The sequence below is a fragment of the Bos grunniens genome, chromosome 3 (assembly GCF_055505025.1).
Source record: "Bos grunniens cultivar Pamir isolate PY7600 chromosome 3, Bosgru_T2T1.0, whole genome shotgun sequence".
Classification (NCBI taxonomy): Eukaryota; Metazoa; Chordata; class Mammalia; order Artiodactyla; family Bovidae; genus Bos; species Bos grunniens.
Window position 1 is genome coordinate 107,414,829 of NC_141167.1, and position 15,796 is coordinate 107,430,624.

Here is a 15,796-nt window from a genome sequence, read left to right on the forward strand (position 1 = left end):
TTTTTTTTTTACATGAAATTAATTTTCCTTTTAAAATGTGCTACATGGGAACAATACCTTAAACAATGGATCTTGGTTAGTGGGCTTTTAGATGCTTTCATAAGTGATGTGGAATGCTTCAAACATACTGTTCAGAGGTTGGATTCAATAGAGGAACATTTCGTGAATGGCAGTCAGATCTGAGTCCTTTTCCTGCTCAAGAGCAACCTTTCCCTGGTCCATAAAATTAGAATGTTGGACTAGTGCAATCATCTTTACAAACTTGGTTTTATTGTAGTGTCTCAGGAGCCACTGAGAAAATTCCATAGATAGGGTTTCAATTTCCACCATTTCCTCACTCTATCTCCCCTGTCTATCTAATATTACATATTATACTGTGGTCATAAAAGAAGTTTGAACACTCATGAATAGGGCAAGGGCCCTTTTCAGCCCACAATTTCTGTTCAGTATACTCTTTGTTGGCCATTCTGAAAACCTAATAGCCATAATTTGTTGAATTGAACATTCAGAAAACTAAGATCATGGCATCCAGTCCCATCAGTTAATGGCAAATAGATGGGGGAGGAAAAATGGAAGCAGTGACAGACTTCATTTTCTTGGACTCCAAAATCACTGCAAACAATGACTGCAGCCATGAAATTAAAAGACACTTGCTACTTGGAAGAAAAGCTATGACAAAATGACTGCATATTAAAAAGCAGAGACATCGCTTTCCTGTAAAGGTCTATATACTCAAAGCTATGGTTTTTCCAGTAGTCATGTATGGATGTGAGAGTTGGACTATAAAGAAAGCTGAGTACCAAAGAATTGATGCTTTCAAACTGTGGTGTTGGAGAAGACTCTTGAGAGTCCCCAGTCAATCCTAAAGGAAATCAACCCTGAATATTCATTAGAAGGACTAATGCTGCAACTGAAGCTCCAGTACTTTGGCCACCTGATGAGAAGAACCAACTCTTGGAAAAGACCCTGATGCTGGGAAAGATTGAGGGCAGGAGGAGAAGGGGGCAACAGAGAACGAAATGGTGGACAGTATCATCTACTTGACGGACATGAGTTTGAACAAACTCCAGGAGATAATGAAGGACAGGGAAGCCTGGCGTGCTGTGGTCCATGGGGTCGCAAAGAGTTGGGGACGACTTGTTCAGTCGGAGCAACTGAACAGCAACAACAACAACATAACTTGTTGACTCGAGATTCCGAGTCTGGCCTAGGAACTTGAACGCCTGCTCTGCCTGGCTCACTCAGTTGATAAACATTTATTAAGGGTCTTCTATAGACCAGGGACTAAAGGTCCAGCCCTAGTTCTGTTGGGCTTCTTGATCATGTGGGGGTGTAACAAGTTACCATGAATTAATGTCAGTGAGTGATGAGAGCTGTGGCAAGGTCGGAACACAGTGCTGACGGGGTAAGAGGAGAAGTCAGGGCCCCTGCAGGCCTGTCCCTGGGGGCTATGTGAGGTTGCCAAAGAAGAAATGGGCCTCCAGGAGTTCGAAATTTCAGGGGGTTCAAACTTCTCACAAGAGTTGTACAAAATAAAAGCCATTATGAGAAAGCAAGAATACATGACTATTTATAAGGTAAGCTCGGGGTCTTTCTACTCCTCCATCTTGGCCCCTCCCAGTTCTGAATGCTGGGAAGTCCAAGATCAAGACACCAGGTTGATGACCTTCTGGTGAGGGCCCTTTTCCTGATTCATATCTGGCAACTTCTTGCTGTGTTCTTTCATAGTGGAAGGGGCCATGACTACTTATAAGAAAATAATCTGAAATGCAGACATATAAAGATCAGCAGAAATATTTATTACAGGAATATTTATAAAATGGGGGGGAAAATGTAAAGAACCTAAATATTCCGCAACAGGAGAATGGCTAAATAACTTACAGTGAGACCACTCTTGCTTACTGCCCAGTCACTGAGTCATGTTTGATTCTGTGACCCCTTGAACTGCAGCACACCAGGTTCCCCATCCTTCACTATCTCCCAGAGTTTGCTCAAAGAGTGGAACTATACAGTGCCCTAATACATAGTCTTAAAAAATGAATTTGAAGAAGGATTCTTAATAATTTGGGGGAAACGTCTATGATATGATTGAAGTGAAAAAAGCAGGTACAAATTGGTCCCTAAATAGTAAGAGCCATCTATGTTAAAAAAATTAATCGACTATGGCATCAAAAATAAATAAAACACTTAGTAATTTACAAAATATAGCAAAAAAAATACAATAATTATACACTGAAAATTCCAAAATGGCATTGAAAGAAGCAAAAGAAGACCTACATAAATGGAAAAATACCTGTGTTTATGGATTGTCAGACTTAATAAGATCACAGTACTCTCCAAATTACTTGGCCAACAAAGGTTCGTCTAGTCAAGGCTATGGTTTTTCCTGTGGTCATGTATGGATGTGAGAGTTGGACTGTGAAGAAATCTGAGCACCGAAGAATTGATGCTTTTGAACTGTGGTGTTGGAGAAGACTCTTGAGAGTCCCTTGGACTGCAAGGAGATCCAACCAGTCCATTCTGAAGGAGATCAGCCCTGGGATTTCTTTGGAAGGAATGATGCTAAAGCTGAAACTCCAGTACTTTGGCCACCTCATGTGAAGAGTTGACTCATTGGAAAAGACTCTGATGCTGGGAGGGATTGGGGGCAGGAGGAGAAGGGGACGACAGAGGATGAGATGGCTGGATGGCATCACCGACTCGATGGACATGAGTTTGAGTGAACTCCGGGAGTTGGTGATGGACAGGGAGGCCTGGCGTGCTGCGATTCATGGGTCAACTGAGCGGCTGAACTGAACTGAACTAAACTGACTCTCCAAATTGGTCTACAGATTCAGCACAATCTCTATCAAAATCCTAGTCAGATTTTTGCATCACTCGACAAGTTGATTTGAAAATTCAAGTGGAAATGCCAGGGATCCTTTTTCTTGAAAATGAGCAAAGTTGAAGGACTAACACTTCCTAATTTCCAAACTTACGACAAAGTTATAATCATCAAGACTGTGGTTCTGGCACAGGCTTGATATAAAGATCAACAGAATAGAAATGAGGGTCCAGAAATAAATCCATACATTTACAGACAATTAATTTTCCACAAGAATGCAAAGACGATTTAATGAGGAGAGAAAAGTCTTTTCAACAAATGGTACTTAGACAATGGGATAGCCACATGCCAAAAAATGAAGATGGACCCCTACCTCACTTCATGTGCAAAAATTAACTCAAAATGAATCAAAAACCTACAGTTAGAGTGAAACCTCTAAAACTCTTAAAGTACAGATGTAAATTTTCATAACTTTGGATTAAACAATAGTTTCTTAGATATAAATCCAAAGGTACAAGCAACCAAAGAAAAAAACAGATAAATTGGACTTCATCAAAGTTAAAACATTTGTGCTCCAAAAGACACCATAAAGAAGTAAAAAGAAGGAGTTTCCCCAGTGGCCTAGGGGTTAGGATTCCACTATGGCCTGGGGTTCAATCCCTGGTCAGGGAAGTAAGAACCTACAAGTGTTGCAGTGCAGCTGGAAAAAGAAAGAAAGAAAGAAAAAAAGTAAAAAATTTCTCTACAGAATGGAAGAAAATACTTGTAAATTTAAAAATGGGTAAAAGATTTGGATACACATTTCTCCAAAGAAGATTTGCAAATGGCTAATAAGCTCGTGAAAAGATACCCAACATCACTAGTTATCGGAGAAAGACAAGTGAAAACCACGATGCGGTGTCATTTCACACATGCTCGGATAATTGTAATTTAAGACTTTTTAAAAAAAAATGTGGACCATCTTTAAAATCTTTACTGAATTTTCTGCAGTATTCCTTCTGTTTCATGTTTTGGTATTTTGGCCATGAGGCATGTGGGATCTTCGTTCCCCAACCAAGGACTGAACCTGTGCCCCCTGCCTTGGGAGCACAGGGTCTTAACTACTAGATCATCAGGGAAGTCCTGGGTAATTGTCGTTTTTAAAATAAGCAATAACAAGTGTTGGTGAGGATGTGAAGAAATTGGAACCCTCATACACTGCTGGTGGAGAGGTAATATGGTGCAACTGCCTTGGGAAACAGTTTGAAAGTTCCTCCAAAAGTTAAATGTAGAATTACTGCATGATCCAGCAATCCCGCTTTTAGGTATACACCCAAGAGAACTGGAGACATATGTCTATACAAAACCTATACACAAATGTTCATAGAAGCACTATTTATAATAATAGTTTAAAAGTGGAAAAAATCCAAATGTCTCTCAACTGATGAATAGATAAACAAAATATGGTAAATTCACAGTGGAATATCATTCAGTCATCAAAAGGAATAGGGTATTGCTACATTCTACAACATGGATAAACTATGAAAATATACTAAGTGAAAGAAACCAGACAGAAAAGGCCACATACTGTTTAATTCCATTTACGTGCCTTTGTCTGAGTAGGCAAATCCATTGACATAGGTCAATTGGGAAGAGGAAAATGGAGTGACCACTAACAGATACAGGGTTTCTTTTGGGGTTGATGACATGTTCTGGAATCAGTGGTGATGGTTAAACTTGGGACAATACTAAAACTCACTGAATTGTACACTTTAAAAGGGTAAATTTGATGTTATGTGAATTATCTTTTAAAAATTCATATATACAGTAAAAGAACAAGAGAAGAATGCTAACATGTTATAGGCAGTCATTCTGAGATGAAAGAGCTGTGGGTGTGTCCCTTTCTTTATAACTTTTTTCTGAATTTTAGTTTTACTATAATTAACCTATTTTATCAGGAAAAATGACTTTAAAACAGCAAATGGATACAAATCAGAGTTACTTGGTGCTAAGAAACTTGGTATGAAAATAAGGAGAAATATCATTGGAGGAGGGAATGGCTACCCACTCCAATATTCTTGCCTGCAGAATTCCATGGACAGAGGAGCCTGGCAGGCTACTGTCCATGGGATCGCAAGAGTTGGACACAACTGAGCAGCTTACATTTTCACTTTTTTCATGATTGGTAACAGGGGGATCTTCAAGAGGAGGTAAGTGTGGCCCTGAGATGACCAACACTTGAATTCCTTTCTAAATTTCTGGAGCAGAATGAAATCCTAAAAACTAGGTATTAGGTTATTTTTCTTTACTCTAAGTCTGCCCAATGTCATAAAAAATCATACTCTGCTAACAAATACCTTTGGTGCATAAACTTATATAACATTTTCCTCTACCTCTTCTCATTTATTTATTTGTTCTATTACTGAACTGCAAGATTGAGGGAAGAGAAAAGAACTTGTGGTTGCAACTACAGTATGGGGATTTTTAAAAAGTTTGTATCACAAATATTGACAATGTTTATCTAGTATAATGTGTGTGTGTGTGTGCGCGCTTTGACTGTGCTGCAAGGCTTTCGGGATGTTATTTCTCCCACCAGGGATTGAAACCAGAAGTCCTCCAGTAGAGAAAGCGAGGAGTCCTAACCACTGGACCACCAGGGAATTCCCTAACATAATATTATTTTTCTGTCTCTTAGAGTTTTTCTTTAGGCTGATAGTATTTCCTAATCTTCAGGCCTAGGCAGTTTCTAATTTTCCTACTCCATTAACCATTTGGAATTTATAACAATAAAAATAATACAATTTCTTGTGTAGAGTGCTCTGCTATTTAAAAATAGTGGATTTCATTTAAAACAGTGGTTTACAGTTTGAAATATTTTCACAAACATTAATATATTTGATTCTCAGCCTAATCCCATGTTGTACACAATCTTCCCCATTTGTAAGTAGATAACCTGAGGGCAATGAGAAGGCAATGGCACCCCACTCCAGTACTCTTGCCTGGAGAATCCGATGGACAGAGGAGCCTGGTAGGCTGCAGTCCATGGGGTCGCTAAGAGTCGGACACGACTGAGCGACTTCCCTTTCACTTTTCACTTTCAAGCATTGGAGAAGGAAATGGCAACCCACTCCAGTGTTCTTGCCTGGAGAATCCCAGGGACGGGGGAGCCTCGTGGGCTGCCATCTAAGGGGTCGCACAGAGTCGGACACGACTGAAGCGACTTAGCAGTAACCTGAGGGCCATTCAGCACAGAAAAAGGAAATCGAATGGTCTCAGCCACAGGGGGTTGTTCTTTGACGCAGTTTAGTGTGTGTTCTGCTTAACAAACATTTATTTCTCTTTGAATCATCACTGCCACTGCTCCTTGGTCCCATGCTTCTCTCCGGTCTGGATCAAGACCTTTCTCTGAGTCTGGCATCACGGTCCCTATACTTCTCGTCTCTGACTCTCCCTGGCCTCAGTGTCCCCTGTGAAGGGGCCTGAACACCCCAGAGCCTGTCCATGCTGGTTGTGGTCGGGGGTGGGGAGAATGGGTGAGGGGAGAACCACTGAAGAGGTCTTCTTTCCTCTGTAGTGCTTGCTGCCCCTTATAGAGTCAGCTTAGAGGATTAAAGTTTTCAAGACAGCAGATACTTCCAACTTGGGTTGCTTTTTATATTTAAAAAATGAAATGGAAAAATTTCAGTAAAAATGTCATGGAAAATTTTCTGAACGGGGGAAGTATGAAAGACACCAACATGAGTGGGAGCAGAAGTAGGAAAAAGGACTGAGCTGAAAAGAGAAACACCTCATTGCTTTGACACTGCTGCTGCATATATCAAGAAGAAAAACACTCTGAGAAACTGGAACTCTCCCTCTGAACTGAATCTTAGCTAAGCCTTGGCAAGCAAGAGTCTGAAGGGCGCTCTGAGTCTGGTAGACGCCCCCAGAACTTTAAAGTCCCTGCTGTAGCATTCCCATTTCAGAATGTTCTCCGCCTTAAACAAACGGTGATTTTCCATCAGGGCCCAGGACGCCAGCTGAGTGCGGAGTCCCTCGCTCTGCAGGGCCTGTCAGTGGGTAATGCAGCCTTCTCCCGCCACCTGCTGGCTATGTGATGTATTGCATATTAAATCATGAAAAAAGTCAAAACAGTTCAGTTCAGTCGCTCAGTCGTGTCCGACTCTTTGCGACCCCATGAATCGCAGCACGCCAGGCCTCCCTGTCCATCACCATCTCCTGGAGTTCACCCAAACTCATGGCAAAGGTCATGAGGAAGGAGGCTTGACATACGCAAAGGCGGGATCAAGCCTCAGGAGTCTCCCTGGAAATTCTCGAGCAATCTACCCCCAAAACCAGAGTCTGCCTACTTTCTGCTTTGTGCTTTCACCTACACCTCTGACTTTACGGGGGGCTGTCTCCCACTACCTCTCTGAAAAAAGTTAGCTTACAGCTCCAGTTAATAATTCCTGGGTGTGACAGTGTTTAACCTACAAACTCCTTTGGAAATCCTCTAGCCTGCCTGAATAGGTTTTTCCGGCCACGTGTGATTGTTCAGAGCCTCCCAACTGTGAGAGGCAGGAGATGTTCTAAACTGTCTAAACACAGATTCTTTTGAGTAGTTAAAAGATTGATTAGAAATTGTATTGGTGAAGGGATTTTCACTTGTTGGGCCAATGTTTGCTGCTAAGTTTCCATATCCCTTACCTGCTGTGTCCCTGGCAGTGTATTGATTAATATAATTGGTGTAAGTAGTAGCTTTAATGTTTGTAACCTGGGACCCTTGAGTTAATTCTTTTTCTTGTTATAGCCCACCACACCTTTGCTCTGTAGGAATGCAACTTTATCTAATGCTTTTGGAGGGTGGCTCCTGACCAATCACCTTTAGAGAAAAATAAGTTTTCTGAAGAAAAGGTCTTAAAATGTTAACAGGCCTCCGGGCCAGAAGATGATGCAAATCACCTAAGCTTTTGCATATGATAAGTTTGCAGGAAGAAAGCCTGGTTTGCTGCAAGACTCTACCCCTTCCCCCATTATCCTCTATGCATAACTTAAGGTATAAAAACTACTTTGGAAAATAAAGTGCGGGCCTTGTTCACCGAAACTTGGTCTCACCATGTCGTTCTTTCTCTTACCTTCTGGCTGAATTATTCAGCCTCTTTTCTCCACTGAATTTCCTCACTGAGCTATCCTTATTTCAGCCTCTTTTCTTCACTGAATTTTACTGAGCTATCCTCATTCTATTACTCTTTATATCCTTAATTAACGTTTAATTAAGCAATTGTTTCCTGATCTTCGCCTACGCCGTCTCTCCTTCGAATACCCTGGATCAGCCGGGGCTGGTCCCCGGCAATGTCCATCGAATCGGTGATGCCATCCAGCCATCTCATCCTCTGTCGTCCCCTTCTCCTCTTGCCCCCAGTCCCTCCCAGCATCAGAGTCTTTTCCAATGGGTCAACTCTTCGAATGAGGTGGCCAAAGTATTGGAGTTTCAGCTTCAGCATCAGTCCTTCCAATGAACACCCAGGACTGATCTCCTTTAAGATGGATTGGTTGGATCTCCTTGCAGTCCAAGGGACTCTCAAGAGTCTTCTCCAACACCACAGTTCAAAAGCATCAATTCTTCGGTGCTCAGATTTCTTCACAGTCCAACTCTCACATCCATACATGAGCACTGGAAAAACCATAGCCTTGACTAGACGGACTTTTGTTGGCAAAGTAATATCTCGGCTTTTCAATATGCTGTCTAGGTTGATCACAACTTTCCTTCCAAGGAGTAAGCATCTTTTAATTTCATGGCTGCAATCACCATCTGCAGTGATTTTAGAGCCCCCAAAAATAAAGTCTGACATTGTTTCCACTGTTTCCCCATCTATTTCCCATGAAGTGATGGGACCAGATGCCTTAAGAAACAAAAATGCCTTGAAAATCTGGAAGGACAGACAACAAAATGTAAAAATTTAATTCTTTCTGCATGGTAGGATTAAGAGGGATTTTCCTTTTTAAATGTTTTTATGTTTGTTAAATTGCCTGCAATTAGGAGCCTCATTGTGGGATCAGTTTTTAAGAAAGCAATAAAAAGTGGTCCTCCAATTTAAAAATTATTATTCTGTGACTTATTCTGGCTTCACTTTTTAAAATTTATTTATTTTTAATTGGAGGATCATTGCTTTACAATGTTGTATTGATTTCTGCCATACATCAACATGAATCAGCTGTAAGTATACACATGTCCCCATCCTCCTGAACCTCCTTCCCACCTCCCACCCCATCCCACCCCTTTAAGCTGTCACAGAGCACCGGGTTGAGCTCCCTGCATCACACAGCAAATTTCCACTGGCTCTTTATTTTATATATGGCTTTGTTGTTGTTCAGTTGTGTTTGATACTTTGTGACCTCATGGACTGCAGCACACCAGGCTTCCCTGTCCTTCATTATCTCCTGGAGTTTGTTCAAACTCATGTCCATTGAGTCTATGATGCCATCCAACCATCTTATCCTCTGTCATCCCGTTTTCCTGCCCTCAGTCTTTCCCAGCATCAGGGTCATTTCCAATGAGCTGGTTCTTCATATCAGGTGGCCAAAGTATTGGAGCTTCAGCTTTAGTGTCAGTCCTTCCAATGAATATTCAGGCTTGATTTCACTTAGGATTGATTGGTTTGATCTCCTTGCAGTCTGAGGGACTCTCAAGAGTCTTCTCCAGCACCACACAACTCAAAAGTATTGCTCAGCCTTCTTTATGGTCCAACTCTCACATCTGTATATGACAACTGGGAAAACCATAACTTTGACTATATGGACCTTTGTCACAAAGCAATGTCTTTGCTTTTTGATATGCTGTCTAGGTTTGTCATAGCTTTTCTTCCAAGGGGCAAGTGTCTTAATTTCATGGCTGCAGTCAATGTTAGCAGTGACTTCAGAGCTCAAGAAAATGAAATCTGTCACTACTTCCACTTTCCCCCCTTCTATTTGCCATGAAATGATGGGAACAGATGCCATGATCTTCGTTTTTTGAATGTTGAGTTTTAAACCAGCTTTTTCACTCTCCTCTTTTATCCTCATCAAGAGGCTGTTTAGTTCCTCTTCACTTTCTTCCATTAGAGTGGCATCGTCTGCATTTCTGTGGTTGTTGATATTTCTTCCAGCAGTCTTGATTCCAGCTTGTGATTCAACCAGCCCAGCATTTCACATGATGTACTCTGCATAGAAGTTAAATAAGCAGGGTGACAATATACAGCTTTGTCGTACTCCTGTCCCAATTTTAAACCAGCCCGTTGTTCCATGTAAGGTTCAAAACGTTACTTCTTGATCTGCATATAAATTTCTCAGGAGACTGGTAAGGCTATCTGGTAAACCATATCTTAAGAATTTTCCACAGTTTGTTGTGATCCACACAGTCACATATCATGCAATAATGGATATGATAAAGGACAGAAATGGTAAGGACCTAACAGAACCAGAAGAGATTAAGAAGAGGTGCCAAGAATACACAGAAATATACCAAAAAAAAAAAAAAAAAGGTCTTAATGACCTGGATAACTATGATGGTGTGGTCACCTACCTACAACTGGACATCCTAAAGTGTGAAGTCAAGTGGACCTTAGGAAGCATCACTATGAAAAAAGCTAGTGGGGGTGATGGGATTCCAGCTTAGCTATTTCAAAATAATGCTTAAACTGATGCTGTTAAAGTGCTGCACTCAATATGTCAACAAATTTTGAAAACCCAACAGTGGCCACAGGACTGAAAAATATGTTTTCATTCCAATCCCAAAGAAAGGCAACACAGATAAATGGTCAAACTACCATACAATTGTGTTCATTTCCCATGCATGTAAGATTATGTTCAAAATTCTTCAAGCTAGGCTTCACCATTCTGAAGTTCTTGTACCAAGAACTTCCAGATGTACAAGCTGGGTTTAGAAAAGGCAGAAGAACTAGAGATCAAATTGCCAACATTCGTTAGATCATAAAGAAAGCAAGAGAATTCTGGAAAAACATCTACTTCTGCTTTACTATGCGAGAGCCTTTGACTGTGTGGATCACAGCTGGAATATTATGCAGACATGGAAAAGAATGAAGTTTTATGTCACGCACTAATAGGAACAGATGCTCACAACATATTATTAGGTTAAAAAAAGCAAAGTAGGGAACAGTTTGTATAATATAATCTCAAATAGTTTTTAAAAAGAATATATACCTGATGTATATTTCTATTTATCTGCATTCTTGTAGTTTCTTTACAACTTTCTGGGCATTTACAGAAGAAGCTTAACAATAGTTTAATTGCTCCAGGAGAAGGTAAGAAGAAGGAAGGATTTTGCTTTTCATTTTATTCCTTTGTTTGTAGTTTAATTCTTTTTTATTCTGTTCATGCATTAATTTTGTTGTATTTTGGTGTATGGATGTGAGAGTTGGACTGTGAAGAAAGCTGAGCGCTGAAGAATTGATGCTTTTGAACTGTGGTGTTGGAGAAGACTCTTGAGAGTCCCTTGGACTGCAAGGAGATCCAACCAGTCCATTCTGAAGGAGATCAGCCCTGGGATTTCTTTGGAAGGACTGATGCTAAAGCTGAAACTCCAATACTTTGGCCACCTCATGTGAAGAGTTGACCCATTGGAAAAGACTCTGATGCTGGGAGGGATTGGGGGCAAGAGGAGAAGGGGACGACAGAGGATGAGATGGCTGGATGGCATCACCGATTCGATGGACATGAGTTTGGGTGAACTCCAGGAGATGGTGATGGACAGGAAGGCCTGGCATGCTGCGATTCATGGGGTCGCAAAGAGTCGGACACGACTGAGCGACTGGATTGAACTGAACTGAACTGAACTTGGTGATAGAAATAAGCGGAACACTGACTTATATGCGTTCATGGTATTTGTGTTCTTAAGATCAGGTGATCCCTTAGAATCAATCAATCAGTATCTGTGTTTTGATTGATTCTGTTCCCTTTGGCACTTCTTCCCCTTACCAAAGCTAAGGACTAAAATATATTGAGTGCATTATATGAGTCAGTTTATTTTTGTCGCTAAGTAGTATCCAATTCTTTTATGACCCCATGGACTGGAGCCCACCAAGCTCCTCTGTCCATGGGATTTTCCAGGCAAGAATACTGGAGTGGGTTGCCATTTCCTTCTCCAATATGAGTCAGGCTCAGTTCTAATTACTGATGTTGTTATCCTCATTTTCCTATGAAAACAATGAAGAGAAGGTAAGGTGCCTAATGTTATCCAGCTAGTGGGTTGCCTGAGATTTATCTCCAGATACTCAAATTCCAGAGCCTGTGAAACTCCAACATTATGCCCTGCCTTTTGGTTAAGCTTGCAGAAATTAGAGAAAGAAGACCTCAATTTTATCTATCTACTCAGTCAACATTTTCTGAATGCCTCCTATATGCCATGTGAGAAAGCTGTCAAATTTGGGGGAGGTGATGACTTCCTGGAGGAAGCACAGGGATGCATTATGATGTCTCTGATGTAGCTAATGAAACTGAGTTGCTGTACCAGTGGCGGCCCACTGGAGCCGCAGCCTTAACTACAAGGAGGCACTGTAGGGGACTCTTGCTGAGAATGGCCACCCCATGCTCGTGCCTTTGCTGGTTCTCTGCAGGCTGGCGACACAAAGGAGCCTACCCTCAGAGAGGTTCAGGCTGTCAGGACACTCCTGTGCCAGTTCTGCAAGTGGATCTGCAGTTGGAGGGAAAACAGCCAGAAGTATAGGGAAGCTGAGGAGTGGAAAAACACATTTCTCTAAGTTATTTGTTAACACACATTGAAGATTGGCTTAACTCATTAATGAGGGAACTAGAAGAAGACAAAGGAGCTGCTTTGAAGAGCATTTGAGAAACGGAATTTATATAGTCAATAAGCAAAAGGAATACTGAAATAAGACTGCTAATTTAGATATGATTGGTCAATTTTCCAGGACAATAGAACCAAAATACCTTTGTGGTTAATTTCTCTATTGGGCAATAAAACCCTATTGTTTTAGCAACTTTAGCAAGTTAACCACTAACCATGGTTGTGGTAGTTTAGTCACTAAGTCTTATCCGACTCTTTTAAGACCCCATGGACTGTAGCCCGCCAGGCTCCTCTGTCCATGGCATTTCACAGACAAACATACTGGAATGGGTTGCCAGTTCCTTCCCCAGGGGATCTTCCCAACCTAAGGATCAAACCCAAGTCTCCAGCACTGCAGGTGGATTCTTTACCAACTGAGCCTCCAGGGAAGGCCAACCACTAACTATCAGATCAGATCAGATCAGATCAGTCGCTCAGTCGTGTCTGACTCTCTGCAACCCCATGAATCGCAGCACGCCAGGCCTCCCTGTCCGTCACCAACTCCCGGAGTTCACTCAGACTCATGTCCATAGAGTCAGCGATGCCATCCAGCCATCTCATCCTCTGTCATCCCCTTCTCCTCCTGCCCCCAATCCCTCCCAGCATCAGAGTCTTTTCCAATGAGTCAACTCTTCGCATGAGGTGGCCAAAGTACTGGAGTTTCAGCTTTAGCATCATTCCTTCCAAAGAAATCCCAGGGCTGATCTCCTTCAGAATGGACTGGTTGGATCTCCTTCAGAATGGACTGGTTGGATCTCCTTGCAGTCCAAGGGACTCTCAAGAGTCTTCTCTTGAACACCACAGTTCAAAAGCATCAATTCTTCGGCACTCAGCCTTCTTCACAGTCCAACTCTCACATCCATACATGACCACAGGAAAAACCATAGCCTTGACTAGATGAACCTTTGTTGGCAAAGTAATGTCTCTGCTTTTGAATATGCTATCTAGGTTGGTCATAACTTTCCTTCCAAGGAGTAAGCATCTTTTAATTTCATGGCTGCAGTCACCATCTGTAGTGATTTTGGAGCCCAGAGAAATAAAGCCTGACACTGTTTCCACTGTTTCCCCATCTATTTCCCATGAAGTGATGGGACAGGATGCCATGATCTTTGTTTTCTGAATGTTGAGCTTTAAGCCAACTTTTTCACTCTCCACTTTCACTTTTATTAAGAGGCTTTTGAGTTCCTCTTCACTTTCTGCCATAAGGGTGGTGTCATCTGCATATCTGAGGTTATTGATATTTCTCCCGGCAATCTTGATTCCAGTTTGTGTTTCTTCCAGTCCAGCGTTCCTCATGATGTGCTCTGCATATAAGTTAAATAAACAGGGTGACAGTATACAGCCTTGACGAACTCCTTTTCCTATTTGGAACCAGTCTGTTGTTCCATGTCCAGTTCTAATTGTTGCTTCCTGACCTGCATACAAATTTCTCAAGAGGCAGATCAGGTGGTCTGGTATTCCCATCTCTTTCAGAATTTTCCACAGTTTATTGTGATCCACACAGTCAAAGGCTTTGGCATAGTCAATAAAGCAGAAATAGATGTTTTTCTGGAACTCTCTTGCTTTTTCTATGATCCAGGACTGTAAATGTTTTATCTTTTTTGATTGTAGATTATTTATCAAATACACTTCAACAGCAAAGTTACAATCTCCAAGAGAACCAGTTGAGTGTTAAGCAAGCTTTTAAACAGTCTACCAGAGCAACACCAAAAAAACCCCCAAACTAATAAAAACCCCAATAATCAAAACGACTCTGGGCAACCCTATGGACTGTGCCCGCCAAGGTCATCTGTCCATGGTATTCTCCAGGCAAGAATACTGGAGTGGGTTGCCATGCCCTCCTCCAGGGGATCTTCCTGACCCAGGAACCGAACCCATGTCTCTTATGTCTCCTGCAATGGCAGGAAGGTTCTTTACCACTAGCACCACCTGGGAAGCTCTAATCAAATCAAAACAAAACAAAACAAAAAGAAGCAATCCTCCTTTTACCTCTTCTAGGTTTCGAGGAATTATTCTTCTGCAGAAGGGAAGAACTCATCTAACTCTGGAGATGAGCTACCTGGATTACTTACTAACAATTTAGTAACTTTCTTTCGATATTGATTTCTTCATCCATAAAATGGGAATGACACTGTGAGAGTATTTGTATCTGTCAGTGACAGAATGTAAAGCAATAATTTGGTGCTTGCTTTTTTATATTTGTTTTTTATTTTTAAAATTTTCGGCTGTGCTGAGGCTTCGTTGCTGCACGCAGGCTTTCTTTAGTTGTGAGTGGGGGCCGCCCTTCGTTGCACTGCCCTGGGTTCTCACCGCAGGGGCTCCCGTAGCTGCAGCTCGCTGGCCCTAGAGCGCAGCCTCCGTAGTTGCCCCGAAGCACGTGGGATCTTCCCGACCAGAGATCGAACCTGTGTCCCCTGCATTGGCAGGCAGATCCTTAACCACCGAACCACCAGGGAAGCCCAGGGACTTAACTTTTTAAAATTATTCACATTTGGGTCTGAGAACGGTTGATTAATACCTGCAAATCTTCTTACTTCTGGGCTTAAATTTGAGCCACGTGAGACTGAGACTATGTACAAAATCGAGTTAGATCCTGCCAAGGCTGGCTTGAAGGAGGACAGAAGCAGGAATTTGAGAGAGCAAGCCTGAGGCCCAGGGGCATGAGAAGGGATGATAAAAATGAGGCCTCGGGAGCTCAAGGAATTTGCAGAGGTCAAAACCACAATTTTTTAAAAAAATTATTGAAGTAGAGTTGATTTACAATGTATTAATTTCTGCTGTAGAGCAAAGTGACTCAGTTACACACATATATACATTCTTTACCATATTCTTTTCCATTATGTGTTATCATCAGCTGTTGAATATAGTTCCCTATGCTATACAGTAGGGCTTTGTGGTTTATCTGTCCTACATGTAACAGTTTGCATCTACTAACACCAAACTCCCAATCCTTCCCTCCCCAGCCCTCCTCCCCCTTGGCAACCACAAATCTATTCTCTATATCCGTGAGTCTACTTCTCTTTCATAGATAAGTTCGTTTGTGTCATATTTTAGACTTCACGTATGGTATTTGTCTTTCACTTTCTGACTTCACTTAGTTTGATAATCTCTATGTTCATCTATGTTGCTGCAAATGGCATTATTTCATTTTTTTATGGCTGGGTAATATTCCA